Source organism: Taudactylus pleione, unplaced genomic scaffold (assembly GCF_031769625.1).
Source record: "Taudactylus pleione unplaced genomic scaffold, aTauple2 ptg001142l, whole genome shotgun sequence".
NCBI lineage: Eukaryota > Metazoa > Chordata > Amphibia > Anura > Myobatrachidae > Taudactylus > Taudactylus pleione.
The window spans coordinates 1559115-1585034 of NW_028285543.1; the positions used below are offsets into that span (position 1 = coordinate 1559115).

At 47.3% G+C, this 25920-nt stretch overlaps 1 pseudogene; it reads left to right on the forward strand.

The window, feature by feature from the left end:
* The first annotated feature begins 13990 nt into the window (after positions 1–13990).
* On the forward strand, positions 13991–15178 carry LOC148453490 (uncharacterized; annotated as a pseudogene).
* The last annotated feature ends 10742 nt before the right edge of the window (positions 15179–25920 follow it).

Sequence of the window (25920 nt, forward strand, 5' to 3'; positions counted from 1 at the left end):
GTACAGTGTTATCTCCATATCAGGCATTGGTCCCACTTATCATTGTTGAAGTGTTATCACCATTTCAGGTATTGGCCCTGCTTTCCATTGTTGTACAGTGTTATCTCCTCCTCAGGCACTGGCCCCGCTTACCATTGTTGTACAGTATTATCACCATCTCAGGCATTGGTCCCGCTTACCATTGTTGTACAGTGTAATCGCCATCTCAGCCATTGGCCCAAATTACCATTGTTGTAGTGTTATCGCCATCTCAGATATTGGACACGCTTAACAGTGTTGTACAGTGTTATCGCCATCTCAGCTATTGGCCCCGCTTACCATTGTTTACAGTATTATCACCATCTCAGGCATTGGTCCCGCTTACCATTGTTGTACAGTGTTATCTCTATCTCAGGCATTGGCCCCGCTTACGATTGTTGTACAGTGTTATCTCCATCTTAGGCATTGGCCCTGCTTACCATTGTTGTACAGTGTTATCTCTATCTCAGGTATTGGCCCCACTTACCATTGTTGTACAGTGTTATCTCTATCTCAGGTATTGGCCCCACTTACCATTGTTGTACAGAGTTATCTCTATCTCAGGCAATGGCCACACTTACCATTGTTGTACAGTGTTATCACCATCCATGGCATTGGCCTCGCTTACCAGTGTTGTACAGTGTTATCGCCATCTCAGGCTTTTGTCCCGCTTACAATTGTTTTAGTGTTATCGCCATCTCAGGAATTGGCCCCGCATACCATTGTTGTAGTGTTATCGCCATCTCAGGTATTGGCACCGCATACCATTGTTGTAGTGTTATCGCCATCTCAGCCATTGGCCCCAATTACCATTGTTGTAGTGTTATCACCATCTCAGATATTGGACACACATACCAGTGTTGTACAGTGTTATCGCCATCTCAGCCATTGGCCCCGCTTACCATTGTTGTACAGTATTATCACCATCTCAGGCATTGGCCCCGCTTACCATTGTTGTAGTGTTATTGCCATCTCAGGTTTTGGCCCCACAAACCATTGTTGTACAGTGTTATCTCCATCTTAGGCATTGGTCCAACTTACCATTGTTGTAGTGTTATCTCCATCTCAGGCATTGGCCACACTTACCATTGTTGTACAGTGTTATCGCCATCTCTGCCATTTGCTCAAATTACCATTGTTGTAGTGTTATCTCCATCTCAGCCATTGGCCCCGCTTACCATTGTTGTAGTGTTATCGCCATCTCAGGCATTGGTCCCGCTTACCATTGTTGTACAGTGTTATCACAATGTCAGGCATTGGTTCCGCTTACCATTGTTGTTCAGTGTTATCACCATCTCAGCCATTGGCCCCGCTTACCATTGTTGTACAGTATTATCACCATCTCAGGCATTGGTCCCGCTTACCATTGTTGTACAGTGTTATCTCTAACTCAGGCATTGGCCCCGCTTACCATTGTTGTACAGTGTTATCGCCATCTCAGGTATTGGCCCCGCTTACCAGTGTTGTACAGTGTTATCTCCATCTCAGGCATTGGCCCCGCTTTCCATTGTTCTACAGTGTTATCTACATCTCAGGCATTGGCCCCACTAACCATTGTTGAAGTGTTATCTCCATCTCAGGCATTGGCCCAGCTTACCAGTGTTGTAGTGTTATCGCCATCTCAGGGATTGGCCCCACTTACCATTGTTGTACATTGTTATCTCCATCTCAGGCACTGGCCCTGCTTACCGGTGTTGTACTGTGTTATCACCATCTCAGGCACTGGCCCCGCTTACAGGTGTTGTGCAGTGTTATCGCCATCTCAGGCATTGGCCCCACTTATCTTTGTTGTACAGTGTTATCGCCATCTCAGGCATTGGTCCCGCTTACCATTGTTGTACAGTATTATCTCGATCTCAGGTATTGGCCAGACTTACCAGTGTTGTACAGTGTTATCAACATCTCAGGCATTGGCCCCGCTTACCATTGTTGTACAGTATTATCACCATCTAAGGTATTGGCCAAACTAACCAGTGCTGTACAGTGTTATCGCCATCTCAGGCATTGGTCCCACTTTCCATTGTAGTGTTATCTCCATCTCAGGCACTGGCCCCGCTTACAGGTGTTGTGCAGTGTTAACGCCATCTCAGGCATTGGCCCCACTTATCATTGTTGTACAATGTTATCGCCATCTCAGGCATTGGTCCCGCTTTCCAGTGTTGTACAGTGTTATCTCTATCTCAGGTATTGGCCCAAATTACCATTGTTGTACAGTGTTATCTCCATCTCAGGGATTGGCCCCACTTACCATTGTTGAACAGTGTTATCGCCATCTCAGGCATTGGCCCCGCTTCCCATTGTTCTACAGTTTTATCTCCATCTCAGGCATTTCTCCCACTTACCATTGTTGTACAGTGTTATCTCCATCTCAGGCATTGGCCCACTTACCATTGTTGTATAGTATTATCTCCATCTCTGGCATTGGCCCCACTTACCATTGTTGAACAGTGTTATCACCATCGCATGCATTGGCCCTGCTTACCATTGTTGTAGTGTTATCGCCATCTCAGGCATTTACCCCACTTACCATTGTTGTATCTTGTTAACTCCATCTCAGGTATTGGACCCACTAACCATTGTTGTACAATGTTATCACCATCTCAGGCATTGGTCCCACTTACCAGTGCTGTACAGCATTATCTCCATCTCAGGTATAGGCCCCACTTACCATTGTTGTAGTGCTAGCTCCATCGCAGGCATTGGTCCCGCTTACCATTGTTGCAGTGTTATCACCATCTCAGGTATTTGCCCCACTAACCATTGTTGTACAGTGTTATCACCATCTCAGGCATTGGTCCTGCTTACCATTGGTATAGTGTTATCACCATCTCAGGTATTGGCCCCACTTACCATTGTTGTACAGTGTTATCTCCATCTCAGGCATTGGTCCCGCTTACCATTGTTGTACAGTGTTATCTCTATCTCAGGCATTGGCCCTGCTTACCATTGTTGTACAGTGTTATCACAGTCTCAGCCATTGGCCCCACTTACCAGTGTTGTACAGTGTTATTGAGATCTCAGGCATTCGTCCCGCTTACCATTGTTGTAGTGTTATTGCCATCTCAGGTATTGGCCCCACTTACCATTGTTGTAGTGTTATCGCCATCTCAGACATTGGCACTGCTTTCCAGTACTGTACAGTGTTATCGCTATCACAGGCATTGGTGCTGCTTACCATTGTTGTAGTGTTATCTCAATCTCAGGCATTGTCCCCACTTACCATTGTTGTACAGTTTTATCGCCTTCTCAGCCATTGGCCCCAATTACCATTGTTGTAGTGTTATCGCCATCTCAGGCATTTGCCCCTCTTACCATTATTGTATTGTTATCTCCATCTCAGGTATTGGCCCCACTTACCATTATTGTAGTGTTATCACCATCTCAGGCATTGGCCCAGCTTCCCATTGTTGTACAGTGTTATCTCCATATCAGGTGTTGGTCCCACTTACCATTGTTGAAGTGTTATCACCATTTCAGGTATTGGCCCCACTTACCAGTGTTGTACAGTGTTATCACCATCTCAGGCATTGGTCCGGCTTACCATTGTTGTACATTGTTTTCTCCATATCAGGCATTGGCCCCACTTACCATAGTTGAACAGTGTAATCTCCATCTCAGGCATTGGGCCTGCTTACCATTGTTGTACATTGTTATCTCCATCTCAGGCATTGGCCCCGCTTACCATTGTTGTACATTGTTATCTCCATCTCAGGCATTGGCCCCACTTCCCATTGTTGAACAGTGTTATCTCCATCTCAGGCACTGACCCTGCTTACCAGTGTTGTACAGTGTTATCGTCATCTCAAGCATTGGCCCCACTTACCATTGTTGTACAGTGTTATCACCATCTCAGGCATTGGCCCCAATTACCATTGTTGTAGTGTTATCGCCATCTCAGGCATTTGCTCCGCTTACCATTGTTGTAGTGTTATCTCCATCTCAAGTATTGGCCCCACTTACCATTATTGTACAGTGTTATCTCCATCTCAGGTATTGCCACCGCTTACCAGTGTTGTACAGTGTTATCTTCATATCAGGCATTGGCCCCGCTTTCCATTGTTGTACAGTGTTATCTCCACCTCAGGCACTGGCCCTGCTTACCTTTGTTGTACAGTGTTATCTCCATATCAGGCATTGGTCCCCCTTATCATTGTTGAAGTGTTATCACCATTTCAGGTATTGGCCCCGCTTTCCATTGTTGTACAGTTTTATCTCCACCTCAGGCACTGGCCCCGCTTACCATTGTTGTACATTGTTATCTCCATCTCAGGCATTGGCCCCGCTTACCATTGTTGTACATTGTTATCTCCATCTCAGGCATTGGCCCCACTTACCATTGTTGAACAGTGTTATCTCCATCTCAGGTACTGGCCCTGCTTACCATTGTTGTAAATTGTTATCTCCATATCAGGCATTGGTCCCACTTATCATTGTTGAAGTGTTATCACCATTTCAGGTATTGGCCCCGCTTTCCATTGTTGTACAGTGTTATCTCCACCTCAGGCACTGGCACCACTTACCATTGTTGTACAGTATTATCACCATCTCAGATATTGGACACGCTTACCAGTGTTGTACAGTGTTATCGCCATCTCAGCCATTGGCCCCGCTTACCATTGTTGTACAGTATTATCACCATCTCAGGCATTGGTCCCGCTTACCATTGTTGTACAGTGTTATCTCTAACTCAGGCATTGGCCCCGCTTACCATTGTTGTACAGTGTTATCTCCATCTCAGGGATTGGCCCTGCTTACCATTGTTGTACAGTGTTATCACCATCTCAGGCATTGGCCCCGCTTACCATTGTTACCAGTGCTATTGCTAAGGGCAATTTATGAAAGGGGTCCCATGTGCAGCCTCTGTTTTGCACCCTTCTCTCTGGCAGCGCAATAGATTACTGTGCATGCGTGGGCTTCCGGGGAATTGGCTCCCTTGCCTTTTTCTCTGGGACATCTTTTCTGCACATGCGCAATTTACAGGGAGACTGTGGAAAAGGTAATTATAACTAAATATGGGTGCAGGGTGTGTGGTGTGGCCCCCCCTGGTGCACTGTACACCCTGCAACCATTATAGATATGCCCCTGGTTATTTTTGAGTGTGTGTGTTAAATCTGAGTCGTCAAATTATTTTGCTTTTTGCTCTTAATACAGAAAAAAGAAAAGTACTTCACCATTATTGTAAAATAGTGTACTGTGCACCAGTTTAAATAAAAATACTGTGACAGGATTACCAGAGAGGGTGCTGATGAGCAGCAGATTCTTTGTAGGGCTGTAGAGATCTGCCCATACAGGGAAGATAAGCCAGGTGCTAGCTCACCTAATTGCTGCCTTATGGAGAGAAATCAGGTGAGGGCTAATGAGGCAGACCTAGTCAGGCTGCATGTGGAATCAGTTGAAGGAGGACTGGCAGCTACAGAGGCCATTGTGCCTGGAGGCCAGAGTCCAGACTTGCAGGAGGCAGGGAGGACCGAAAACTCAAGACTGTATATGTGAGATTGAAGCAGCTAAGCTGCAGGCTGAGGAAGCCAAAGCCTATACCTGAAGGAGACAGAGAAGGCCACAAAGACTGAGCTGTGCTTTGTGTATCTGTGGCAGCCAAGCCAGGCTGGAGCTTGTGATAGACCTGCAGAGAAGCAAAAAGACTTTGTGATGCAGACTAGCTGCCAAAGGTCAAAGAAGTGAGTCAGTGCCCTGAATGGGGGCTAGGCATTTGTTGTATTCTTTCTACAGTATGCTGACAGTAAAGCACCATTCTGTTTATTTACCTGAGAGATCTGTGGATGTTAGAGACTGCACCACTGCCACCCTGTGATGACCCAAGTGCCCCCCTCAGCTTGTTATAACCCTGCAGCTTGGTTCATCTCAAAATTATGTACTATTTTCAGCCTTTCTGTTTTCCTGTGTATAAGGGCAGGCATGACAGATAATCAGAACATGTTGTGTTACTGCTGTCTGTAACAGTTAATCCTACTGTGGGAAATAGTCCCTCTTGTGATGGCTCACAACTTATGATGGCTTTGCCTCTGTCAGTGAATCATATTTCTAGATCTAAATGCTACTCACAAGATGTATAACACATATGTAATGTTAGAATGTTTATATTTAGGTATTGCATTAGGGAACAGTGGGCCTAATTCAGGCCCGCTTGCAAGCGCATAGTGCTCGCAAGTGGGTCGATGGTGGCCCAGTGTGCACGCGTGAGCCCCAGAGCGAGAACAAAAAAGCACTCACTCTGTGGCTCACTACAAAAGGGGCGGCTTTCGATGTTGATCGACAGCTTGCCCCGTATTGTAGGCGAGGCAGGGGGGTGGCTTCACAAACAGAGCATTCCCATGCAAACACCTGCCATTTGTGGGCGGCCCCACTGACATCACCAGTGATGTCATTGGGAGAGCTACCGGCTCTATTAGAGCCATAAGCTATCTGGGGCTTTCGGCCACGAGACCCTACCACAAGGTTCTCATCGCAAGCCCGATGGTCGCGACGGTCTTGACCATCATGACCACTATCCTGGCCACTCGCGATAGCTGTGGAGGCCGCTCCAAAAAAAAAACATCCTGATTCAGAGCGAGAGCTTTTTCAGAGCACCCGGCTCTGAATCAGGGCCAGTGTCCTTGCATCCCCTTAACAGTGTATATGTGCTTTATGGATGTAGACGAGTGAAATGTCGTGCCTGAGAGAACTCTAAACCTAGCCAGGTGACTGTGTACTGCTGGGTTACTTACAGAAAATCGATAAGCTGATACCACACACAGCCCCCTCTCGAAGCTGAAGACAGGAAGCTATAATCAGCTGTAAGGCCTCTGACATCACAAATGACAACACGGGGTTAACAGGGACTCCTTCTGTAGCCCCAGGGAAGCCATCCCCCTTTACAACATGATTAAGTTTGCTTTGTACTAGTCTGGTCTTTGCCTGGACTGCCTGGAACCTGAAATCCACAGGGGGGAGTGGGGAACAAAAGACTCACTAATTGCTCTGTAGCCAGCCCCTGCATTCAAACCACCCAATAACAGGGCTCATGGGTGTCAACTAATCATGGGAAAAGTGAGAGATATGGTAAGAACTTTCCTTTGTTATCTCTCTTTCTTCGAAGTCCATAGGGTCCACAGGGTTGACCTTGGGGTATAGCCTGATCTGGATCCACAGGCACCACGCAGTTAAAGCTTTAGCTCCCAGGATGCACTGGATCCATCCTCCTCTATACCCTGCCCCCAAGCCACAGGTACCTCAGTTGGTAAGTAGCCAAGGCTGGAGGAGGAAAAACAGAGAGAAGGAAGACTGGAACACACAAGAACTATACTCACAGAAAGGGAGATGGAAAACCGGTGACCAGCAAAACAGCCCATATGAAGCCAGGTGTGCCAGGGTGGGTGCCCTGTGGACCCTATGGACTTCAAAGAAAAAGAGACAACAAAGGTAAGTTCTTACCATATCTCTCATTTTCTTCTTCAGGGTCCATAGGGGGTCCACAGAGTTGACCTTGGGGATGTCCCAGAGCAGTCCAATTAAGGGCAGGGATGCTCATGTGCTGAAAGGAGAATCCGGCACCCAAAGAAAGCATCCTGAGAGGCAAAGGTGTCAAAAGTATAGAACCTCAGAAAGGTCTTGATGGAAGACCACGTGGCCGCCTTACACAGCTGAACAGCCGAGGTGCCACAGCTAGCTGCCCATGAGGGGCTCACAGACCGAGTAGAATGAGCCTTAACAGAGGCTGGAACAGGCAAGCCCTCCTGTATAAGCCTCAGAAATAGCCAAATGAAGCCATCTAGACAAAGTTTGTTTGTTGGCAGGCCAACCCCTCTTGTGAAATCCAAAGGGGACGAATAAGGAATCCGACTTCTGAATGGAACTATTCCGGTCCACATAAATTTGGAGAGACCAGGCCACATCCAAGAAGGCCTCACCAGCAGAGAGGTCAGGTGACTGAAAGGCCAGCACAACAATTTCCTGATTAATGTGGAATTTGGAAACCACCTTAGGAAGAAAACCCAGACGAGTGCGAAGCACTGCCCTGTCCTGGTGAAATATCAGAAAGTGAGGATGACAGGAAAGCTCCCCAATTCTGACATCCTTCAGGCCAAAGCAATCGTCAGGAGAATAATAGTCAACCGTCAACCACTTGAGTTCCACCAACTCTAGTGGTTCGACTGGAGGACCCTTGAGGGCCCAAAGCACTTTCACCAAATCCCAAGGAGCCACTGGGGGAACAAAGGGAGGCTGAATCCTGAGAACACCCTGGAAAAAGGTGTGGATATCTGGTAGTGGAGCTATCCATCGCTGGAACCACACAGATAGTGCAGACACATGAACTTTCAAAGAAGCTAGGTGTAATCCTAGGTCCAAACCAAACTGAAGAAATGCCAAGATCCTAGAAACAGGAAACACTTGAGGATTGTAGTTTCTCATCTCACACCACTGAAAATAGGTATGCCACACTCTGTGGTAAATCCTGGCGGAGGCAGGTTTGCACGCCTGCAGCATTGTGCTGATAACCGAGCTAGAGAAACCCCGGGACCTTAAGATGGATGTCTCAAGAGCCACACTGTCAAGGCAGGAACCCTGAGACAACAGGTCCGGACTTTGGAGTCTGTACATCGATGCTCCATTCTTTCTGCCTCAAAGATCTGATTACCAAGGATGTGTGGGCCAAGCCAGAGCCACCAGGCAGAAGTGTGCCACCGTCCTGTTTGAATTTCCAAAGAACCCAAGAAAGTAGGGATATTGGAGGGAATAGATACACCAACTGGAAGGTCCATCTCATCGACAGAGTGTCCACCAGGCTTGGGTCATCATCTCTTGTTCTGGACCCATACACGGGCAACTTGTGATTGTGATGGGATGCCATGAAGTCCACCTCCGGCAGTCCCCACTTGTCCACGAGTAGTTAAAACACCTCTTGGTGAAGCGACCATTCCCCGGGATGCACGTCGTGACAGCTAAGGAAGTCCACCACCCAATTGAGGACTCCTGGAATGAACACTGCTGAGATGGCTGGAAGGTGGCACTCCACCCAAGACAGGATGCGTGACACCTCTGTTATTGCTGCTCGACTGCTTGATTGTTGATGTATGCCACCATGGTGGCATTGTCAGACTGAACTTGCACAGCTTTTCCTTGAAGAGTGTGACCTGACAACGGGAAGGCCCGAAGTTCCAGAATGTTGATCGGGAGAATTGCTTCTTCCACTGTCCAATGGCCCCGAAGTGAAAGTGGACCTGTCACTGCACCCCAACCCCAGAGATTGGCATCTGTTGTGAGAAGAACCCAGTACAGGATCCAAAAGGGGCGACCCCTGGTGAGATGAGATGTCTGAAGCCACCAAGGTAGAGACAGGCGCACCTCCGGAGACAACACCAGCATCTGAGTCCTGATCCGGTGTGGTAACCTGTTCCATTTGGATAAAATCAGCCCCTGCAGGGGCCTGTAATGGAATTGGGCATACTCCACCATGTTGAACGCTGACACATGGACCCTAGAACCCTCATTGCCAAGTGAACAGACACCCGGCAACTCTTCAGGCAACTGCGCACCAGCAGTTGTAGGGAGGAAATCTTTCCTGGGGTCTGAAAGATCCTTTGATGAGAATCCAGAAGGGCTCCCAAATGAACCATCCTTTGTGATGGAATCAGGGAGGACTTTTTCCAATTTATCAGCCACCTGTGCGCTTGCAGACAAGCAATCGTCAGGTGTAGATGTTGTAGAGGTACCTCTGGAGAGCTTGCCAGCAATATGATGTCGTCGAGATATGGCAGAAGCCGTATACCCTGGCTCTGTAGATGGGCAGCCATGACAGCCATAATTTTGGTGAATACCCTTTGAGCCATGGAGAAGCCAAACGGCAGAGCCTGAAACTGGAAGTGGTGCTGTCGTATAGCAAACCGCAGATACGGCTGGTGTGAAGGCACTATAGGAACAAGGAGGTAGGCATCCTGGATATCCAGGGAGACCATGTATTCCCCAGGCTCCATAGCCAGAAAGATGGAATGCAAAGTTTCCATCCTGAATTTGGGCACTCTGAGGAACTTGTTTAGCGACTTTAGATTTGGCCAATGAGACCCATTGGGTTTCTGAACCAGAAACAGAGTAGAGTAGTAACCCGTCCCATGCTGAGAAAGCAGAAAGGGAACAATGACCCCTGCTTTCAGCACGGACTCTATGGCTCCCTGAATCTGCAAGGCCTTGGTCTCATCCGGAGGTGGATTCATGCAGAAGAACTGGTGGGGAGGTCTGTGACAAAAGGAGAGGGCATACCCCTGAGAGACCAGTTCTTGTACCCAAGCATCTGTGGTGGTGTTGCACCAGCACTGGGTGAATTGAAGTCGGCCTCCCACTCTGGGATCCCCCAGAGGGAGGCCCATCCCATCAGGCAGAAGGTTTATCCTCCAGCATGGAAGTAGGACGTGTAGCGCTCCAAGCTTGCTTCTTAGGTTTAGGGGTGGCCTTGGTTACCAACTGCCTCAGGAAGGACTGACCCTTGGACTTTCCTTGAGGACGAAAGGACCGAAATGCAGAGGTCCTAGCCTTAGAAGGTGCCACTGCCGATGGTAGAAAAGCTGACTTAGACTTTGCCAGGGTACAATTTTGTCCAGGTCTGGGCCAAATAATATCTTCCCATTGAAGGGTAAGGCCTCCAGGCCCTTCTTGGAATCCGCATCTGCTCTCCAAGAACATAACCACAAAGAAAGGCGGGCAGACACAGCTGCGGCCGAGTCTCTGGAAGTCAGAAGACTGGTATCCAAAGCCGCTTTGCCAATATAGGAATTGGAATCCCTCATCTGTCCCACTAAAGCTCTCTGAACCTCAGGAGCTTCCTCAGGAAAGGTATCTTCCAGCACATTGGCCCAGCTCTCAATGGCTTTAGCCATCCAGGAGATATCCATGGACGTACAGGCTACAGCCCCCGATAGAGAATAGATTGTTTTCAAACAAGTCTCCACTTTCCTGTCCCTGGGGTCCTTTAGGGATGAAATGGAAGGCAAGGGGCAAGGTAGCACTCTTGATTAAGCGAGTAACATTAGAATCCACCGCAGGCGGAGTTTCCCACTTTTTGCAATGTCCTGCAGGAAACGGATAACTAGATGCTAAACATTTCTGCGGCTGATACCTCTTACTAGGCGACTGACAGGCCTCCGCCATATGATCAGTCAGCTGGTCAGAGAGAGGAAAAACTGCTGAAGTCACTTTTGCCTGTTTGAAATTCGGGTATTTGGATTTAGGGGCCGGTGCATCATCCTCTATATCAAGAATGGATCGCACCGCCCTTACCAATGCCGGCACATTAATAGAAGATTTAGTTTCCACTTCCCGGACAGGGGGATCCGAGTCAGAGTCCTCAGGCAATTCCCCATCATCCGAGGACACATCCGAGTCTGACAGTTGCGCAGACTGGGATGACATAACAGGGTGTTTAGATGCCTTCTCTGGCTCTTCACTCCATAACATAGTTTGAATGGCTGAAGATGAAGCCGCCAAACTCTGGACTGAACTAGAGAACACATCCACCCAAGGTGGTTGACCTGCCTAAGGGAGTCCCTGAAAGGGAATGACAGACTGCTGAGTCACCGGAGGAGACTGTGTATATATATATATATATATATATAGATATTTATATCCCCGTATATGGACTAACAGTCTGAGGCCCAGGGGAAGACTGCAATGATTGTGGTATACACTGTGATGGGAGGATGGCTGGTTGGGGTAACCTCATATGGGGAAGAACAGCTGGGACCGTGAGGCGATCCGTGATGGAGGCCAGCACCTGAGAGAACACCACCCAAGGAGGGTCCTGTCCCATAGTTGGGGGGTTGGAGAGACCAGCCAACTGATGGCACCTCACACGCAGCCCATCCTGTGCTAAATCCTCCTTATTGACCGAAGCGACACAGCGCCTGCAAGAGTACTTGAATTTATATAAGTGAGATCAGAGAAAAGCCCTTCCCACACACACCTGCCAGGGCTGTAGGAGAAGGAAAGGGATATAGACTGATGGTATTTAGAAATAAAGCACAGACAGCGCTAGCAAAAGTCACATACAATGCAGAAAGTAATACTCACTGCACCTTGTCACTACAATCAACCTGACCAGATTCAGTGTCTGGGAGGGCTATAATGTTATGTACACTGTCCTACCAGGGGAGAGGTACAGAGGGGGACCGGTCCATGTGATGCCTGAAAAATCTACACTGCCTGTGAGATGGCCGCCGGAGACCTCAGAGGAGGAGTGGCTGAAGGAGAGCAGCTCAGCGACGCCAGACCCAAGTGGAAAGGCACGCTGAACTGAGAGTAAGAGCCACTAAACAGGGAAGGCTGCCTCCCCTGGCTAGCAATTAAACCACAGGATGCTGGCTCCCACTGCCAGCATAGTTCCCAGGTGGTCTATTAGATGCACGGGATATGGGGGGGCATGCCACCACTGCTGGCACCTCCGGTCTGTCCCCAGAGACTGGAGGCAACAGACTGCATTTATATGCAGATCACTGCAAGTGGAAATTCACAACTTACCTGTCCCCGTCGATCAGAAGTCTTGAGTGCCCGCAGAGTCTGGATAGCACAGAATCTGGGGTCCCGCCGTGAGCCCCAGATCTGTACTGGCGTTGCGGTGCCGGCAGGGTGGAGGAGCAGCAGTTTGGATATCCAAGACTGCCGCTCTGAAGAGTCTTTAAAATAAAATAAAAATTAAAAAACTCAAAAATAAGCTATGGCGCTGCTAATCAGCCCCCTGTGGTAACGGTGACCCAACTCTGGCCGGGCACCAACTTAAACTGAGGTGCCTATGGCTTGGGGTATAGAGGAGGATGAACCCAGTGCATCCTGGGAGCTAAAGCTTTAACTGCGTGGTGCCCATGGATCCAGATCCAGCTATACCCCAAGGTCAACCCTGTGGACCCCATATGGACCCTGAAGAAGAAATGAGAGGTTTTACAATGCCAAACCTGGGGCTTTTCAAGAAAATTCTAAGTTGAGTGGCGTTACTAGCTTGAGTGGCAGGACTTAGGCAGAGTTCAGTACAGGAGTCAGGAGATCCTGCCAGTCTGCTGTCCACAGAACTTGCTCTATGGAGAAGGTCTGGCAGAAGATATGCAGCCAACGCATACATGCTCCCTCCGGAGCTGTCACAGGTGCGTGATTAGTGTGCCGGCTGGAACCGGGTGACTTTCCGGTGCGCCCTGCTCTTTTCGAGTAGAGGACAATCAGGCCAAGTGGCTGTAATCAGCAAGTCAAGGATGGAGAAGCCAATTCCCTGAGAAGAGTAGAGTCACACAGCTGCCTCTCTCAAGCATTGCTCTCCCCAACCAAGGCAGGTAAGCATGATGGAGTATATGGAAAAGATGAGTGATGGAGTAACTGTCCCCTTTCTAACACTAATGGGCCCTCTGTTTTAGGGATGTGTGGGGGGTCCTAAAAGTTTAGTTTGTAGTTGCTGTTTTTACATGACTATGTGTGTCCCATGTAAAATAAATGTAACATTGTACCTTTGCTATTGTGTCATTCCTGTGCGATTCAAAGGGACACAAATTTACCAGAGTACTGTGCATGGCAGTGAAGGGCGATGAACAAAAATAATGCACGCATAACCCGGTATCCTCACATTTGGTGGCAAGCAGTGGGGATCACACAGCCTGAAGGCAGGAGAGCTAGGGTTCGTATCGTGGTACGACCAGGCTCTGAAAAACAATAGTCAGTGACTGACCAGTATTAGCTCACTTTGGAGGGACCCAGAAACCACCATAATTCCTAGCAGGGGTTGCTCAGAGGTAGTGAAAGAGGAACATGTGTGAGGACATTAAGAGAGGGCGAAATTCCGCTTCTTGTCCATGATGACATATCTTGCAAGCCAGGGAATGGAGGATTGTGCCATGTCCCAGAAATGGAAGCTGCAGTGAGGGGGTCCAGCAAGTGATGCAGACCAAAGCCCTACTGCCATGTGAGTGTCTGCTTGTCCAGCGGGGTATATCCTGCAAGCAAAGGAATGGAGGAGGTTACATGTCCCAGGAAAGGAAGCTGCAGTGAGGGGGGTCCAGCAAGAGACGCAGACCGAGGCCCTACTGTCACAGTCCATTTGGAAAATGGCCCCAAGAAAGGGGAAGAAGGGCCCAAAAAAAGGAAGGAAGTTCCAAAGTCTCCCAGGAAAGTGGCTGCCATGGATGAAGAATCCTCGTGGTGTCAGCTGGCTGAGGAATGGGACCTGAGAAGTCCATCCACAAAGATGCAGCCCATTCGGGAGTATTGGGATGAAGTGTGTCAGTGGACTCGCTCTTGAACCGGAGCTACTGCAGAGGAGAGAATGGAAAACCTGATAGATGAGGTCATGCAGAGTAAAAGTGATGCTGTAGAAGAAAATCTGCTGGATACGTTGGAGTGGAAACAGTTCAAGTTAGTAGCTCCACGTGCCAGATGTGGCAGAGAAGCCAGGCCACTGAGGCCCGAGTGCTAGCACTGGCTAGAGGGGTTCCTGGGAAGGAACCAGTGAAGAGAACACAGAGGTAAGAGGAGATGATGGTGCCACCCAGGTGGTTGACCGAGGGGTCCACTGCAGGGTTACAAGATGGGGTGACAGGAGAAATGCTGCTAGCCGAATCCAGCAATCCATTAGCAAAAATGAGTTTGGAGGACCTAAGTGCAAAATGGCCGCTCCACAGCTACATCCCCGCCAAAGGCTACACACCACACTCTTATCCGATGGGTGCATGATCAGCAGGATAACCCAATCCATGCCTTCAGTGTGTATATGAAATGGGTCCTTAGTCCAGGAGACCTGAACAGTGTCCCGGAGCAGCTGCAATGTCTCCTACAATGTATTGAGGATGCTGAGGATGAAGCAGTAGCACAGGGACAGCTGAATTCCCGGAGGTGGCTGGACCAGCGTCTCAGAGTGGAGGCGGAAGTGCGTCGCCTGCAGCAGTTTATGTCCATGGACAAAGTTGCAGAACCAGTCACCCCACTGACCCCAGAATAATTATCAGAACTGTTCCCATTTACTGAATTGGAAAATGAGGAGTGCCAGTATAATATGGCACCAGAGTTCTGGGACTCACAAAGGCCCCTGATATCAGAGACTAACTCTGGTAGAGCAGAACCTGGAAGAGGATATCTATTCCCACTACAATGTGTCTGTGAATATGTTGGATCCTGGTGCTGGGGTCCTGTGCATTTCTGATGGACAGATGCAGCTGGAAAATGTAGCAGATCAAACAAAGCCAGATTGCTGCATCAGAAAACAACCCCATAGCAGACCATAGCTCAGAGACTGTAACTATTATTGCTGAAGTTCCAATGCAAGAGGCAGAGGAGAAGGAAATACAATGTGGCCCTTATCCCCTAAGCTCTGGTAAGGGCCCTGAGCTGGGCAGTGAAGCAGGATCAGAGGAAAATGCAATGGGAGTGGGGATTACAGGAGGCTCTGAACTGCTGGAGGATCGAGAGGATCCCAGGGGCAGCACGCTGAATGAGGAGTTTCCTCAGAGCCAGCCACAAGATGCCCTGGAAGGCTGATCGCTTCCCAGCTTTGTGAAACTGAGTGAAAGGGATGAAGCCTCAGGGACTGTGATGTAGTCACCAGCAATCCAGCCCTGCAGCAACATCCCACCATTTCCTCAGATGGCCGAGGATGGTTGGGGAGTGGTGTTGTGGACGCAGGCGTGTCAGGCCACAAAAATGCCATTTAAAGGGTGTGCATAATTAGAAAAGTAGCATCATTGTACACATCACCTGCATGTATTTCAGCCCACAATGATCGCAGTGCTTGTGGCGGGGAAAGGCAACCTCAAGGGCTGCGAACGGCTCCAATAGCTCTCGAGGTTACTGATTAATCCTACAGTTCTTGGAGATGACGTGTGTTGCGAGTGGCAAAGGGGCGTCTTTAAACACTTGCAAGTGCACTTGGCTGTAGCTCGCTAAGACATAGAAGGTGTCCTTACGCGACGCAGTGTGAGTGCTTCATTTAAATATCCAGCCCCTTTTTGCTAGCGAGCGGCCGCATCTTTTGATCAGGTCTGAATGAGCTCCTTAGTCCAGCAGCGTTCTTCTGGGCCATAGCCTCTCCAATCCAGAAGATACTGTAACTGACCACTTTGGACACGGGAATACAAGACTTGGGACACTTCAAACTCCACACCTCTCTCAGTTTGGACACGGGGAGGAACTTTAAGAACTTTGAGAAACTTGTTGATCAATGGCTTGAGTAGGGATATGTGGAAGGAATTAGGAATTCTTAGATAGGAAGTTGGAGACGGTAGGAAACTGGATTATTTACTTCAGTAATGGAAAAGGGTCCAATGAATTGTGGAGGAGAACTTCATTGATGGAACTCTGAGGTGCAAATTATGGGTGGAAAGCCAAACTTGATCCCTGATTTGCATTTGAGGCACTTTCATTCACTTCCTGTCCACCTGAATTTTGTAACGTGAAGAGGTCTGCTCCAAATTCGTGCATACTTGAGCCCACATTGAGGCGAATCTCCGTACATTGTCATCCACAGCCGGTACATCAAAGACAAGCAGACTCTGGAATTCAGGGTTTCGAGGGTGAAGGCCGTGCACATTAAAAAAATGGAGTTTGATTGGTGGAGGAATGGTAAGAATCTTTGTGCGCAAACTCAGCCCAGGGAAGAAATTCAACCCAATTATTCTGGGAAGAGGACATGAAGATTCATAAATAGGTTTTGAAATCCTGGTTTACTTTCTCAGTAGATCCATTACTTTGCGGGTGAGAGGCCGTAGAGAAATTCAATTGCAATTGTAAAACAGAACAGAGCGGTCTCCAAAATTTCGCTACAAATTGGACACTGCGATCCGAGACAATCTCTGCAGGAAGTCCATGGAGATGAAATATGTGTTGAAGAAAAAGATGAGCCAGATCCGATGCAGAAGTTAATTTCTTCAAGGGTACATAGTGAACCATTTATGAAAATCAGTCTATCATGACCCAGATGGTGGTATAGCCGTCAGAATTTGGTAAATCTTTTACAAAATCCATGGAGAGGTATGTCCATGGGTGAGATGGAATGGGTAGAGGTAAAAATTCACCAGCTGGAGATTGATGAGGTGACTTGTGCTGTGCACTTAAGGTACAGGAAGAAATTAACTCCACTACATCAACTTTCATTGATGGCCATCAGTAAGATCTTAGGAACTCCAGAGTCTTCCGAATGCCAGAGTGACCTGCGAACCATGAAGAATGAGCCCATGTAAGTAGCTACTTCCTTAACTCCGGGGCCACAAAAGTATTCCCAGTAGGAGGATGTTGTTGTATTTCAGCAAATACTTTTGACTCTAACACTGGAGTACTACGTAGAATCTCAGAATTGTCACAGGATAGGGATCTTGACAAAGCATCAGCCTTTTGGTTGAGAGCTCCTGAGCGGAAAGTCAAAGTAATTTGGAAACGAGTAAAAAATATTGCCCATCGGGCCAGACGAGGACTCACGCACTGGATATTTTTTTAAGAAAAGAAGATTCCTATGATCAGTGAAGATGGTAAAGGGGAATTTAGCCCCTTCCAAAAGGTATCGCCATTCCTTTAATGCCAATTTAATGGCTAAAAGTTCTTGTTCTCCTATGGCGTTGGTTTGCTCAGCTGGAGAGAACTTCTAAGAAAAAAAATGCATAGATGGATGCGATTATCCTCAAATCGTTGGGAAAGAACAGCTCCCACTGCCTCTGAAGATGGATCCACTTCTAACAGGAAGGGTCTATCCAAGTCAGGTTGTCTTAAGACTGGAGCTGTTATGAAAGCCTACTTCAGAAGTTGTTTCTGCCTCAGGAGGCCACAGAGCAGGGGTGAGATTTTTGCGGGTCAAAGCTGTAATGAGAGCCATTAGAGATGAAAATCTCTTGATGAAATGTCTATAATAGTTGGCGAATCGGAGAAGTCTCTGAACAGCCTTCAATGTCTGAGGTCGAGACCAATCCAGAATTGCCTGAACTTTTTTAGGATCCATTTCTAGACTGGAACTGGAGATAATATAGCTAAGGAATGGTACACTAGGAACATTGAAGACACATTTTTCCAATTTACAGTAGAGATGGTTCTTTCTCAGATGAGACAGGGCTTCTTTTACATGTTTGTGGTGTTCCTCTAGGGATGAAGAGAAAATCAAAATGTTGTCTAAATACACAACAATGGAAACGTATAACAGATCTCTGAAAATTTTATTGACAAAACCTTGGAAAACAGCAGGTGGTTGCACAACCCAAAGGGCATGTCCATCTCTTGTATTGAAAGTGGTCTTCCACTTATCTCCTGCACGGATAAGATTATAGGCCCCTCATAAGTCTAACTTGGAGAATATGGTAGATCCTTTGACTCTATCAAATAGTTCTGTAATCAATGGAAGTGGATATCTGTTTTTAACTGTAATATCATTAAAGCCGCTGTAGTCTATACATGGTCTTAGCCCACCATGTTTATTAGCAACAAAAAAGAAACCTGCTCCAGCAGGAGAAGTGGAAGGTCGAATTAATCCTTTCTCCAGATTCTCCTGGATATACTCCGACATGGCTTTGGTCTCTGGCAGGGACAAAGGAGAAGTATGACCATGAGGAGGTATCTTGACAGGCAGTAGATTGACTGGGCAGTCCCATTTTCTGGGAGGAGGTAAGAGATTAGCTTGTTTTTCAGAAAACACATCAGCGAAGGGTTGATATTCTTTAGGAATTGCTGGAGGTATTAATGATGCTATTTTCTTCACAGGTCGTACTTTGGGAAGACAAGATTCCTGACAACTTGTACTCCATGAGAGAACCTGCATAGTGCACCAGTCAATCCTGGGGGTGTGCTGATGTAACCATGGTAATCCTAGAATAACTTCATGGGAAGCCTTGGGTATCACTAAGAACTTAAGATGCTCAGAATGGAGTGCTGCAATACAAACCAAGACTGGCTGAGTCTCCTTAGAGACAGTAACATTTACCAGAGGTCATCCATATACAGAGATCAGGGAGATAGAGTGATCTAGAAATGTACAAGGAATTTGTAGCTTGTCAACAAAACTAGAGGTCACGAAGTTTCCTGCTGCTCCAGAGTCTAACAAAGTAGTGACAAAAGCAGGTTTAGGCTTAAGATCTACGGCTAAGATCAGGACATGGTGGCCTGATTCAGACCCGCTCACGAGTGCTTAGCACTCGCAAGCAGGTCGATGGCCGGGCAGTGCGCACGTGTGAGCCTTGGAGCAAGCAAGAAATCACTCGCTCCGGCGCTTGCATCCAAAAGGGGTGGCTGTCGATGTTGATAGACAGCTGACCCCGTTTGGTAGGTGGGTCGGTGGGGTGGCTGGCCAAATGGAGGCATTCCCGAAGGAATTCCTGCCATTTGGGGGCGGCCCTACTGACATCACGAGTGATGTCAGTAGTGAGCTTCTGGCTCTATTAGAGCCAGAAGCTCACTGGGGCTTGCGGCAGACTAGACCCTACCACAAGGGTCTCGTCGCAAGCCCGATGGTTGCAACCATCACCTGGCCGCTCGCAAAATCTGTGGGTGGTCACCAACAGCTTAGCGAGCAGCTAGGAGGCCAGCTCCCAAAAAGAAAAAACGCCCTGATGCAGAGCATACGGCTCTGAATCAGGGACAGAATCTTTAGATTTTGGTGATGGACTTATTACTCCTAACTTGATGTCCCCAGGACCAGTTAGGATCGGGCATTTCCCGGTTTACGGAAACAGGAGACCACCAGGTGCCCCGAATCTCCACACTATAGGCAGAGGTTTTTTAAAATTCTTCTCTGTCATTCCTCTTTAGAGAGATGGGTATGGTTCACCTGCATGAGCTCATCATCTGTAGGAGAAGGAGGTAGGCGGGTAGGCGGGTAGGAGTGGGTAGTGGGGGTGGCTTATAATGGTCAGTTCTATGCTTCTCAGCCTAGCGTTCTCTAAATCATAGATCTATTTTATTGCAAAGAGAAATCATATTGTCAAGATTAGTTGGAAGCTCGTGGGTGACCAAATCATCCTTTAATCAATCAGAAAGTCTGTGCCAAAAAGCTGAAGTAAGGGCTTCATTCCATTTGAGCTTTGATGCCAAAATCTGAAACTGTACAACATACTGGCTGACAGGACGGTTTCCCTATTTTAAAGTCATAATACTGGATGAGGCCGAAACTGTTTTTCCTGGCTCATCAAAAATCCTCCTGAATAATGTTATAAATTCAGTATAATTATCCAGAAGAGGGTCTGAATGCTCCCAGAGTGGAGAAGCCCAATCCAAAGCTGAGCCCGTCAATAAGGACATGATGTAAGCCACTTTAGTTTGAGCAGAAGGAAAGTTATCTGGCTGCAAGGTAAAATGCACATCGCAATGATTCAGGAATCTGCAATATAACTTGGGACTGCCGTCAAATTTACTTGGCAAAGGTATATGCAACTGAGGAGATGCTCTGTAACCTGTATTATCAGATGGAAGAGCAGGTGTAACCACTGTAACATTTGAAGTAGTCAAAGTAGTTTGCATGATATCTTGACGTTTAACCATTTCTTGAAAGAACTGTGCCATTTGGTGTTGCTTAGTTTCCAGGTTTTCCAAATGGCTTGCTATGGGTCTGAATTAAATCCATTCTGGACTCCTGTCCCGTGGTTGAGTCCATTTTTGCCAGTGCAAACTGTTACCATCCTGGGTCCACAACAAACCCAGATCCTAATAGGAGCAGACACCTGAACAGATTTAAATTGAAAAGTGGGGTTTTTAACTTACAGACATGTACACGAATAAAATAAAGTCCCGAATATTAAGAGGATGATGATGATTAGAAATTGTAGTGAAGAAAGAATAAATAATGTCCAAGTAGTGGCAGAAATAACAAAAAGTCTTTGTAATCCAAAAGGTCACTGCAAGGCTACAGACAGCATAACAGTTAAGATGCATACACACACAATTATTTTGTTACCAACAATTTTATGAACGATTTTATGAACAATTTTCTGTCAGATTATCTGTCAGAGTTTTTAAAGTGTAATGAACGATTTTTTAGAACTACAAACGATTTTTGCACATTCCCTTAATGAAAATCGTTGAGTTGACAAGTCTGACTGATCTACAAACTACAAACGTGAACGCGCATGAACGATAATCATTCATTTTTTGACCTTCTTTCTAACTACCGACCCATCTCTCTCCTTCCCTTTGCCTCCAAACTCCTTAAGCAGATTGTCTACAAATGCCTTACCACTTTTCTTTCCTCCCACTCCCTCCTTGACCCTTTTCAGTCTGGCTTCTGTTCTCTCCAGTCCACTGAAACTGCCCTCACAAAAGTCAGCAATGACCTCCTTGCTGCCAAATCCCAAGGCCACTACTCTCTTCTCATTCTGCTTGATCTCTCTGCTGCTTTTGACACTGTGGACCACCCTCTCCTGCTGAATATCCTTCACTTCCTTTGTCTACGTGAAACTGCCCTCTCCTGGCTGTCGTCCTACCTCTCTGACTGATCTTTCTCAGTTTCCTCTCACGACTCCTCTTCCCCCCCCACAGCCTCTTACAGTAGGTGTTCCCCCAAGGTTCTGTTCTTGGTCCTCTCCTATTCTCACTCTATACTTCCTCTCTAGGTGAACTCATCAGCTCTTTTGACCTCCATTATCATCTCTATGCTGATGATACTCAAATCTACCTTTCCTCTCCTTATCTCTCCCACTCTCTTCTGACTCGTATCTCCAACTGTCTCTCTGCTATCTCTTCCTGTATGTCCCGGCGATTTCTTAAACTTAATATGTCTAAGACAGAGCTGATCCTCTTCCCACATCACCTCACTTCCCACTATTTCTATATCAATTGATGGAATTACTATCTCATCTAGTCCCAAGGTGCGCTGTCTTGGAGTTATCCTGGACTCATCCCTCTCCGTCAAACCACATATCCAGAACCTTTCACAGTCCTGTCGTTTCCATCTCAAAAATATTTCTAAGATCAGACCCTATCTCACACAGGATGCTACTAAAACACTCATACACTCACTGGTCATCTCCAGATTGGACTATTGTAACCTCCTTCTATCAGGCCTCCCCAAATCCCATCTCTCTTCTCTCCAGTCTATCCTTAATGCTGCTGAATGGCTTATCTTCCTCTCCAAACACTCTACATCTGCCTCCCCTCTCCTACAAGCCCTCCACTGGCTCCCCTTCCCTTTTATAACCCAATTTAAGGTTCTCACGCTCGCTCACAAAGCCCTCACCCAATCTTCTCCCATATACATCTCTGATCTCATCTCCCTTCACGCTCCTCTCCGCCCTCTTCATTGAACTAATGCACGCCGCCTTTCATGCCAGCTGATTACTTCCTCTCACTCCCACCTCCAAGATTTTGCCAGCACTGCTCTCCACCTCTGTAACTCTCTCCCACTCCCCATCAGACTCTCCACCTGTTTGCAATCCTTCAAGCGGGCTCTCAAGACCCACTACTTCATCAAAGCCTTCCAGCTAACTCCTTGCTACTTGCTCCTTTGTCCCCATCTACCCCATCTGTGTCAACCCAGTTTGTCTTCCCCCACCTTTTTAGAATGTAAGCTCTCACGAGCAGTGCCATCTACCCTCTTGTGCTTCTCCTTACTACAGTGTCATTTACTTCTTACTCACCACTAGGGCACCTAACACTTGGTTGCTTATGCTCTGTTGCTTATCTGGGTGATATGGTCGCTAATGTAGCAATATATATTATCCATGTCCTGTATTGTATTGTTCTGTAAGTCACTTGTCTACAATCTGTTTATGTACTTTGTAAGGCGCTGCGGAACAGCTGAATCGTTTGACTCAGAAACTGAACAATTTTTTCAAATGATTATCGTTAAATGATATAGTTTAACGATAATCATTCAAAAAATCGTTGTGTGTGTATGCAACTTTACTGATTGATACTGGTGAGAGGAAATCCAGAGAAGTTATAGAGTAATTGGATTAGCAGCAGCTGATTAATTGAATGGAGAGTTGTACTGAGACGACTCAGTGTAGAATCAGAGAGCTAGGTAAATGGAGGCAGTGTAGGTACAGGGTTAACTGCACACTCAGGTCCATTGGCAGGGAAAGGGTATATAGAAGTTGTAGGATGGTTCCAGGAGGAGACTGGGAGCAGGCAGGGCGATATGCAGTAGGCTGCTGGGATTCAGCATAAGCACAGGTGAGCACTCAAACAGACAGGTTTTCAGGAGCACGGGAACTCTCTCACAGCAGGCGCTGTGAAACACGTTGCACTGGAAACTATGGGAAGCTCTGAACTCCCTTAAGTACCCAGTGCAGATCATGATAGTTCAGAGAGAGCATGTGACACGCCAGGACTGGAGTAGCTAAGTCACATGACCAGAGGCAAGATGGCGGTGACCATACCAAAGCGGAATGGAAACACCACCAGGCCTACCCCGGCCAGAATGACACAGTGCCTGCGGAATACTTTGCACAGCCAATTCCCGCCGCCAGACACCAGCCCCTCTGCTGGAAGGACCACGCCACAGCACCCTCACAGGTAATACCTGTCGTCCCCATGCTGAGACACCCTGGTTGTGATACATCTTCTCCACATCTTGTGGAAGCAACCTCCTGCGCCTTTTGCTGACAAGGTTCCCGGCTGCACTAAAAACTCTTTTGGAGTACACACTGGAGGGGGGGCAACTTAGGTAAAATAGAGCCAGTTTGTACAGGGGCCTCCAAATTGCCTCTTTTTCCTGCATGTACAGGTACAGATTGTCTGAAATGCCTACTTGTACGCTGTCACCGATGTAATCCTCCACCATTCTTTCAATGGTGATAGCACGATATGCAGTGACAGTAGACATGTCAGAAATTGTTGGCAGGTCCCTCAGTCCAGATCAGATGTCCAAACTTGGTCCTGCCTGCCTTTCATTACCAACAGCGGGTTGCTTAGGATATCTAATTTGTTTCCTGGCAGCCCCAGTTGCGTGAGAAAATGAATAAGGAGCTGTTGCCGTGTCACGTTCCCCTTCAGCTGACAGTGTTTTCACCAAAAGGTCTTTGCACCTCTGCAGGCTTGTGTCCACCAGAAAGAGTCACCACATAGGCTTTAAACCTGGGATCGAGCACGGTGGCCAAAATGTAGTGGTCTGATTGCAACAGATTGACCACCCTCGAATCCTGGGAAAGCGAATGAAGGCCAACAACCACAAGTCGCATATATCAAGCGGAATCGCTCCGTCTTAGCTCCTCCTTCACTTTCTCCAGCTGCTTCTGCAAAAGCCTGATGAGGGGAATGACCTGACTCAAGCTGGCAGTGTCTGAACTGACTTCACGTGTGGCAAGTTCGAGGGCTGGAGAGCCTTGCACAACATGGAAATCATTCTCTACTGCACTTGTGTCAGGTGCATGCCCCCTCCTTTGCCTATGTCAGTGGTTCCCAAACTTTTTTAAATCAAGGCACCCCAGTGTATCAGCATTGTTTTCACGGCACCCCTAAGCCAAAAGTTTGTTATTGAGAAATTCAGAAAAAAATGTAGTGAAGTATTAATGTGAAGTAAATTGTGCTGTCATCCTTAGATTCATTTATGTGGTTGTGGACAGGTTTGTGCTTCTGCTTGTCCACATATTTACATTACATTGACCATAATTTGATTTGGTGCTGGACCAACAACCTGAGACAACCCTGCAAGTGTCCTCAGGAACTCCAGGGTGCCTAGACACACAGTTTGGGAACAACTGGCCTATGTCATCAGTGGATGTATAGGCTTGTATGGCCTTTTGCTGCTCCTTCATCCTCTGAAGCATATTGAGGGTTGAGTTCCACCGTGTTACAACCTCTTGCTTCAAGTGATGGCAGGGCAGGTTCAAGAGTGTTTGCTGGTGCTCCAGTCTTCGGCACACAGTCATTTAATGGTGAAAGTGGCCCAAAATTTTTTGGGCCACCCAAAGTGTCTCCTGCACGCCCCTGTCATTTTTAAAAAAATTCTGCACCACCAAATTTATTGTGTGAGCAAAACATGGGACGTGCTGGAATTTGCCGAGATGAAATGCCCGCACAATATTGGTGGCGTTGTCAGATATCACAAATCCCCAGGAGAGTCTAAGTGGTGTAAGCCATTGGGCGATGATTTCCCTCAGTTTCTCTAAGAGGTTGTCGGCGGTGTGCCTCTTGCTGAAACCGGTGACACAGTGTAGCTTGCCTTGGAATGAGCTGGCGTTTCTGAGATGCTGCTACTGGTGACGCTGCTGTTGTTGCTGTGTAAGGCGATACATCTACCCAGTGGGCTGTCACAGTCATATAGTCTTTAGTCTGCCCTGTTTCACTTGTCCACATGTCCGTGGTTAAGTGGACATTGGGTACAACCGCATTTTTTAGGACACTTTTTCTGACATCTCTGCACATTCTCGGTATTGCCTGCCTAGTGAAGTGAAATCTAGATGGGATTTGGTAACGGGGACACACTACCTCCATCAATTGTCTAAATCTCACTGCACTAATGGCGGATACCGGACACATGTCTAACACTAACATAGCTGTCAAGGCCTCAGTTATCTGCTTTGCAACAGGATGACTGCTGTCGTACTTCATCCTCCTCACTAAGGACTGTTGGAGGGTTAATTGCTTAGTAAAAGAAGTAGTGGTGTTCCTACTTCCTCTCTGGGATGATGAACAATTACCAACAGCAACAGCAGCAGGCGTAGCAATGCAGGATCCTCCGGAGGAATCCTGGATAGGAGAGGAGTCAGTCATGCCAGTGACATGGCCTGCAGGACTACTTTCCGATCCTGATTGAGGAAATTGACGAGGGAGGTGACGTTGTGGTTTGCAGGTGCTTGGATACAACAGGACAAAGGGATTTAGGTGTCCCTGGACTGCTTACAATATTAGCCACAGTTTCTGAACTTGGTATGTAACTCTTTAAGAATGCGCTGCAGGTGACATATAAGGATGTCCCTAGGTGGTTAACATCCTTACCCCTACTTATTTCACCTTTACATGCGCTACAAAAGGCAAGAC